This window comes from Parasteatoda tepidariorum, chromosome 6 (genome assembly GCF_043381705.1).
Source record: "Parasteatoda tepidariorum isolate YZ-2023 chromosome 6, CAS_Ptep_4.0, whole genome shotgun sequence".
Classification (NCBI taxonomy): domain Eukaryota; kingdom Metazoa; phylum Arthropoda; class Arachnida; order Araneae; family Theridiidae; genus Parasteatoda; species Parasteatoda tepidariorum.
In genome coordinates this window covers 5,240,681-5,248,735 of record NC_092209.1, presented here as the reverse complement: position 1 = coordinate 5,248,735, position 8,055 = coordinate 5,240,681, and positions in this window count along the sequence as shown.

Below are 8,055 nucleotides of genomic sequence, written 5' to 3'. Positions count from 1 at the left end.
TTTTTATTTCTCTTCCTTAAAACTTTTTATGTATTGTTTTTTTTTCCTATGAATTTCGCTATGTTTAGAAGTATTCTTGGACAAATATGTAAAGTGTTTTTTTAATATAGTCTTGGTGAAAAAATGAAACATTTTAAAAAATTATGATGATACTTGTATTTACTTTGTCGATGCATTTATAAATAAAATAGATAGAATTAGTCTGGTGAACTATAAATTTATATTTCTTTACACCTTCAAAAATTTATTACGCGAGTGAAATTTAATTTTATTTAAATGAAAATAATCCAAACAAAAGTGAAACATCCACAATGCCCTATTCTTTATTCTGATATACTATAAATGCCATATTTCCTTTTTGTACAACAAATAAAATATATAAATGCGATTTGCTTAAAGTGAATATGATTGAAACAAAAGTGCAATTAATTGACACTCTCAATGTATTAAATTTAATTCTGATAAACTTGATATTTTCTTTTTCTAAAAATTATTTTATTATCAGTGTCAAGCATTTTTTAAAAGTAAAATAGGCTCAAAAATAAAGTGCATTTAATGGGCCCTCACAATGTCTTATTCTTTATTCTGGTAAACATTTTTTTTGTGTGTGTAACAAACTAAATTTAAATGAAAATATTTTTTAAAGAGAATGCGATCAAAATTAAAAAGAAAATTAGCAGTCCGTTAGCAATTAGAATTCACGATGTTATGTTCTTATTCCGGTGAACTATAGATATATTTCTTTTTTTATGGAATAAATTTATAAAGAGTGCAAATTAGTTTTGTTAAAGTAAATAGGATAAAAATAATTTTTTTATTGAAGTAAATATAATCAACTAAGATGCACATAATGAACACCAATGTCTTATCTATAAATCTGATAAACTATAAATCTTTACTTCTTGTTTATCAAATATATAATGCAAATTATTTTTAAAGTAAATACGTTCCAAACTGAAAAGCAAATCTTTAAAGTCCATTTACTCTTTATTCTGATATGCTATAAATGACATATTTCTTTTATATAAAATAAACTAATATGCAAATTGTTTTCATTACAATTCCTTAATTTTAAAGTGTAAATAACTAACATCCATAATGCCTAATCCTTTATTCTGATAAGCTATAAATATCACGCTTTTTTGAGTAACAAATTTATAAGTTCAAATTGTTTTTATTTGAAAACTTATGATTCAAACTGAAAAGTAATCAAATAATGTCTGGTACGTTATTCTGATAAACTAAAAACAACCTTTTATATGAGGTGAATTTATTATGATTTCAAATTACTTTTATTAAAGAAAATGTGATCCAAATTGATAAGAAAGAAATTAACATGAACTCTGTCTAGTTTTTAATTCTGATTAACTAAAAATAATTTTTATAGGACAAATTTTTTATTAATGCAAATTATATTTTAAAAACAAAAATTTAAAAACAAATAAATAATATCTACAATGCGTTATTCTTTATTCTAATAAACTGCAAGAGACTTTTTTATCGATTTACTTTTCATATACACGTTTTTAACAAGTGCAATTTTGTTCATTCAAGGAAATACGGAGCGGCGATAGCTCAGAGCATTCGCTTTAAAATGAGGTGAACCGGGTTCGAATCCCAGCAATGACTGGTTGATACGAATTCCGCATCCGGTTAGCACCGACCACTGTGCTAACGTGAAATATCCTTCAGAGGTAGACGGATCATGGGTTAGAGTCCCTTTGCCGTCAAGCTAACCGTAGGAGGTTCTCATGGAGTTCTATCAAAAAGTCCTCGACGAAGACAAATTCTCCCAATACTTGATCCAAGAGTTCCCTTGTCTTCTGGATTGGATTCAAAAGTACAAGGCTACATAGTTGAACATTATGTAACGCATAGTTGAACATTAGTAGTCGTAAGGCAGTTCAACGACGGTTATTAAAAAATGCAAAGAAATATAGTGCAAAATTGAAAATCAAATTATTAACATCCGCTGTGTCTTATTTTTAGTTTTAATGAAATGTAAACTATGAATTTATTTTTTATGGAATAAATTTATTATGGGTACAAATTATTTTTCTTTAATAAAGTATGGTACAAATTTGAAGGCAAATTATTAGCATCCACAATGTCGAATTCTTTATTCTGATGAACTATAGATATCATATTTCTTTTTTGTATAAAAAAAAATTTATTATAAGTGCAAATTATTTTCAAAGTGAATAGGATTCAAGCTAAAGTGGACATAATTATGACCTCTAATGTCCTATTCTGATAAACTATCAACGCCATAATAAGGTTTTGGCAGTTTATCTCGATAAAGAACGACCATTACTCTTTATAAGAATACAAATGGCTAAACTTTACAAACACATCAAAGTTATTCGCCAACAAATGTTCCTATGATGTAGAAAATATTTCTTTAAAAATGGAGATAATATGAAAAGCTATCCAATGTGATGCTCAGTTTGAAGACCCAGGAAAAATTCCGAAAAGGAAAGATTAAATTGTCTCTTTTGCGGAGCCATAATACAAATACGTGTAGTCGCATATTTAACCACATAGAGCGCGTCAAAATTCAAAGCCCAACTCATTCTCGGAAAAGTATAAAAAATGCAAATTCTATATTCTTTCCTTCTTCGACAAAAGTGCATAATAAAGCCATGAATTCGTGGACTTTTTCACCCATAAAAACCGTGCTCCGTATGCTTAATACTTGTTCTTCTGCATAGGAACCATTTTTCTTTTGTTCTAAGCGTTCGGCCCATTTTCACTACGTCATAATACGCGTTATTTCATTTTTTCCCCATACCATCTCCATATCTTCAGACTTTTGGGTGGCCGATATGGAACAATTGGGTTTCGATATCTGCCCGAAATAATGAAAAATCCCTACGGGAAATCCCGCAGGGAAATCCAAATTCATAGCTGGATGGGAAAGTCCTCATTTTTTGTTTCTCTTTATAGCGTATAATGTACCTACGTTTATCATGAATAATGCATTGGCGCTATTGGCAGCAGATGCGATCATTTGGCGGCCTATCAAACAACCGTTTGGCGACATGTGTAGGGTGTCATTTATAAATGAATAAAAGCTTCTTTATTTCTTCTACTAAATAAATTTCTTAAATAATTAATAAATACGTTGAAGATAGATGAAATATACATTTGTTTAATTATGATTCACTAGTCATAATTCACCAATTCATTTAACCAATTCGCCAGTCAAAACTGCTTTTACCGCTGCCCTCTTTATCCCGAGATATTTCGGGTATTGTATGTATTGTAATTAAATTTTATCCCGAATATACTCGGGCTGAAAAGAAATTATAACAATGACTTCTTTTTAAGCAGTGAAAAAAAATTTTATGTTTCTAATATGCCATTTGCGAAGTTTTGTTTTAGAGCTGTCGAATTCACCTGTAAAAATCCCGTCTGAGTTTTTTATGAATTTGGATTATTCATTCTGCTGTCAAATATTACATTAGTTACTGCAACCGCATTCGGCTCTGTCTAAAGAAAGAAATATACTTTACCTCCATTTTACTTATAACTTTTCAGAAAATGGGACACCGTTGTCCTTTTATATGTTTTTTTTTTTTTTTTTTTTTTTTTTTTTTTTTTTTGGCGTTCTTATTACAAGAAAAATATATTTCAGTATTTTTAATTTTAAAAAAAACAGTCTAATAGTTGCTGGAAAATATCTGTTAGATTATTGTCATTAAATTTGTACTAAAATATAAAATCCGAAAAAAAAATAGTTACAAATATATTTTTTTTATTCATTTTTTTATTTTGCAAATTTTATTTCATAACCGTCATTGAACAGCCGACCACCCAATTTTTGGGTTTACGACTACTAATGTTCAAATCAGTAGTCTTGTAATTTTGAACCCAATCCAGGAGACAAGGGAACTCCTGGATCAAGTATTGGGAGAAATTTGCCTTCGTGGAGGACTTTTTGATGGAACTAACCCATACTTGCGATACACCGAGAGGAAAACGTCCCACGGTTAGCCTTACGGTAAGGGACTCTAACCCATTATCCGTCCACCACTGTGGATAATTTATGTCAGCACTGCTGTCGGTGCAGGCCGAATGCGGAATTCGTATCAACTAGTCATCCCTGGAATTCGAATCTTGTTCATCTCAATGGAAGGCGAGCGCCCTTAGCCATTGCGGCTTAATTTTGTAAATTAAGGAAATTTCGTGAATAGCTGTTTCTCTTAGATCTAAAGAACTGTGTGCAAATTTAAAAAATTATTCTTCGGAAATTAGCCGAGTTTGAAATATTTTACCTTGAACGTTGGAAAAGACGCCGAAATTTCATGTCGTATTTCATATCCATAAATTATTAATATGATAAATATATTGTTTTCCCCTTATTTTGACCTAAATTAATACAAAATGATTAAAAAAAAGTATGAAAAATATGTTTAATTAAAACTCTGCGTCAGAGGTCAGTAGTATTTATTTATTGTTGCACATGCACACGGATGCTTATGCGCTCAGTACAATGTACAAGTTATAATTCTTTGTCATTTAGAACAGATAGCACAAATTAGAGGAGAACATTGGAAAGATCCATCTGGGTTTACGGAATAGGTTATAAAGATACACCCAGAAGCAATTCTTTTTTTACATTTCTAGTGGTTCATAATATTTATATTTTAAAAAAAAGTCGCTCTAAGTTGAGATTACTGCTTTGGAAAGAGTTTTAATCCATGCATTATATTTTATCTCAATTCCTCAGGTTAAGTTTTGAAATTTAAAGAAGAAAAAAAACATGATACTTCTGTTGCAGATTTCCCTTTTTTTCTCTTTTTTTTCAAAAAAATTTGTAGGGCAAATGGTTAAAATGCTTTGAAAGCAGCTTGATTTTTTTAAAATTTATTTTGCTGAGAAGAAGGCCTTATCAGCAGCAAGTGATCCTAACTTTGTTTTTTCCATCAATGCTTTTGGATGACCATTGAGACAGTCCAACTACTATTTTAGCTTGGGTCACCCTCTCCTTGAAGTGCTGGTTGGTTCGATTATACAAATACTTTTTTGGTGTCCTAGAGTAGTTAGCTCTAACTAGATGTCTAGCCCATCTTAAACTTTGGATGTAAATAAAACTAATTACGTCTGAATTTTGCGAAATTTGTACAATTTTATATTTGTTCTCCTTCTTCAAATTCCATTTATGACCACGCATAATATTTTTAGTTAACTTAAGAATTAGGAAGATCAATTTCTCTAAAATTTTGAAAATGTCCCAATGATATACTTGAGAATATTTTTAAATGATACTGCACCACAAGAAAATTTTAATGAATTCATGCAATTTTAAATGAATTTCAAGGACCAGACTTCAATCAGTTGTGATTTTCTATCGTTTTATGCTAAGAAAATCTTAATTTATTTGAAAAATCAGTATCAATGAAAAAAACCAATAACATATCAGATTTCGTAACACCACGTTCATTCATTTTCCCTGTCCACTACATTCTTGTGAAGCAAAATTTTTTTTTAAACATATTTTTCAGATTTGTTTTTCATTATTTTGAATTAACTCTTACTGTTGATGGAGCCTCCGTGGGGACATCCGAGTGAAAAGGGTTAATTTAGGTCAAAATAAGCAAAACAAATATAATATTCAGCGAATTACTAAACCATAAAGGTTATAAAATTCAAAAAGAAACACCAGTGTTTTTTTCTGAGTTAACAGTAAAATCTTTCAAACACGGCTCACTTCCAAACAATAAATCAAATTTGCTCCTATTTGTAGTTATTTAGATCTAAGAGAAATAGTTATTCATTATTTAATTCACATAATCAATTATTGATAAATTTTTGAATAGGAATGAAAAAAAACATTTTTTTCCAAACTACTTACTTGGATTTTATATTTTAGGAGAAATATAATTTCGGTAATCTAACTGATTTTTGTTAGTAACTATTATTAATTATTTGCAATTTTTAGTAATTATTAGTAACTATTAGCATATTTATTATTGGTAATTAATAGTAATTATTGGTAATTAATGGTTATATAATGCAGCATAGAATATCGTTGTTTTTTTCTTCGTAAAATCTTCCAAACACTGCTCACTTGCCCTATTTCACAATTATTTGTATATAAGAGAAACAGTTATTCATTATTTCATTTACATAATCAATTATAAATAAATTTTTAAATATAAATGGGAAAAAAATTTCCAACTTTTTGTTGGGGAGAGGGGTTTATATTTTAGGAGAAATAAAATTCCAATGAACAGGTTTTTTTTAGTAACTATTAAACTATTTTTCATAATTAAGAAAGACGAAAATATATAAGATTTGACATCCANTAGTAATTATTGGTAATTAATGGTTATATAATGCAGCATAGAATATCGATGTTTTTTTCTACGTAAAATCTTCCAAACAATAATTCAAATTTGCCCTATTTCACAATTATTTGGATATAAGAGAAACAGTTATTCATTATTTCATTTATATAATCAATTATAGATAAATTTTTGAATATGAATGGGAAAAAAATTTCCAACTTTTTGTTGGGGGGAGGGGCTTATATTTTAGGAGAAATAAAATTCCAATAAACAGGTTTTTTTTAGTAACTATTAAACTATTTTTCATAATTAAGAAAGACGAAAATATATTTGTACTCTTATACATATATAAGGGACGTGGACGTCAAATCTTCGTCAAAGGGATATTCGATCCGCCAATTGTACCTTGAAAAAATAGAAAAATTTGAAATTAACAATTTCAAGACACCCCGCGCTATATTTTGTTAAAACTTTCTGACAAATTTAAATTCAATTTATTTTTTATTATCATTTACATCAAATCAACAATCATTACAATAAATCTGCTATCAAATTCGAAATTTAGCAGCTCCAAAATATCCAATATGCTAATTTTTAAAATTAGTTTCCATAAAAAAATTATTTCAATCAGTGAAAGAAATATCCCGCATAAAGTATCCAATACTTAAGGGTTATTATAACAAATTTCCTATTTTAAGAGCGAAGTACTCTTCTAATAAATAAAAGTCATAAAAGGCAAACGATAAAGTCATCTAATATTCATGAACTCATTGTTATCTATTTGGAACATTTTTTTTTCCGTTGCTTGCTCACCCGTAGTCTACATAATTGCAACACCTATCATTCCCTTTCTCCCCTTCCCCATTTAGTGTCAAAGAGTCCCAATTTTCCGGACACCCCCACCGACCTGTTATAGTCATTAACACTCATGGGGGGACCCCGAGGGGGCTCTAGACACACCACAGCTGTTGCCATTAAGGTGCACTAAATAACTGATTCGATAGCATTCATTCTATAGATTGACATAATCGTATGTTATTTGGATATTTTTTTAAAATAGAAATCTGTATTTGAAAAAGAGAAATTGCTTAGATAAATATTTAAAATTAATAAAAAGGAATTATATTTTAGATAAATGAAATATTCTCTTCTTCCCTCAAACTAATCCAAATAAACGACGTTGATTTTCGATTATTTTCATTAACTCCTGTAATTACTGTAGATTGTCGTGTAGTTAAGGGGAGGATCTGTGCGGTCTAGAATTCTCCCCAAAAATAAAAATAAAATGAAAATAAGGAAATAACAATATTCTTTTTAACAGAATATTGTTATTTTAGTTTTAGTTGCAAATTTAAACAAGTAGTTTAGACATACTGTTGACATTAAAAATTACTGATTAAATTGGTTCTAGCTTTTCTGTATCTTGCATATATGATGGCAGACATAAAAAAAAAAATCTTAATTCGATATCGATATTGTACTGTAGTAATCGACTCAAAACGGACTAATGTTTTATCATTTAAAATCATATAGAACTATTTTTAAAAATAAAAAGCTATTAATTTGTCAAAAAAATTATAGTTTAAGTACCTAACGCATAAATTAAGGCTTAATTTCTAAATACTTATAATATCTTGCTAATGGGACTTTAAAATAGATAAGTATTATTGCTTTTTTTAAATAGAAAAATGTTATTAATTTTAAAAAAAATTTATTTTCAAAAATCACCACTTTGACAAATTTTGCCAAATTTTCCACAAAT